The sequence below is a fragment of the Condylura cristata genome, unplaced genomic scaffold, assembly GCF_000260355.1.
Source record: "Condylura cristata isolate star-nosed mole 26May11 unplaced genomic scaffold, ConCri1.0 scaffold00003, whole genome shotgun sequence".
Classification (NCBI taxonomy): Eukaryota; Metazoa; Chordata; class Mammalia; order Eulipotyphla; family Talpidae; genus Condylura; species Condylura cristata.
Window position 1 is genome coordinate 78,777,982 of NW_004567104.1, and position 541 is coordinate 78,778,522.

Sequence of the window (541 nt, forward strand, 5' to 3'; positions counted from 1 at the left end):
CAGCGCGTGGACAGTCCCCTCTTGCGGGGGGCTGGGGGGGCCCAGGCAGGAAGGCTGGCCCGGGACACGGGGACGGCCCCCCCACAGCAGCACGTGGGCGCCGGCAACCTGCCCAGCGGGAGCGACCTCCCTGGAGGCAGAGTCCAGGGCGATGTGGGGACCGAAGGCCCCGGCCAGACAGGGCAAGGGGTGCTCCTCTGAGCGGCTTGGCCTCCGGCGTTCTGAACAGGAGGCCGCGGGGCCCCGCACCCGGAGAAAAGTGGCGAGAGGCCCCCCTGGGGTAATGATCGGATCACCACGTTACCAACACCCACCGCTGCCCAACAGGCTCCGGGCATTCACCCGAGGCCCTGGCGCAGCCTCCGCACTTGCTGAGGGACCTCACAGCCCCTGGTGCGCCCCCCAGCCCTGCGCTCAGCGCCGGGCCACCGTGCACCCCGCTGTTACCACCCATCCCGACCCGCGCCCCGGTTAACTCCGCCACCTGTGCACCGCACCCCGCGAACCCCCATGCACCCGCGCCCCTTGCATACCGCCCCCC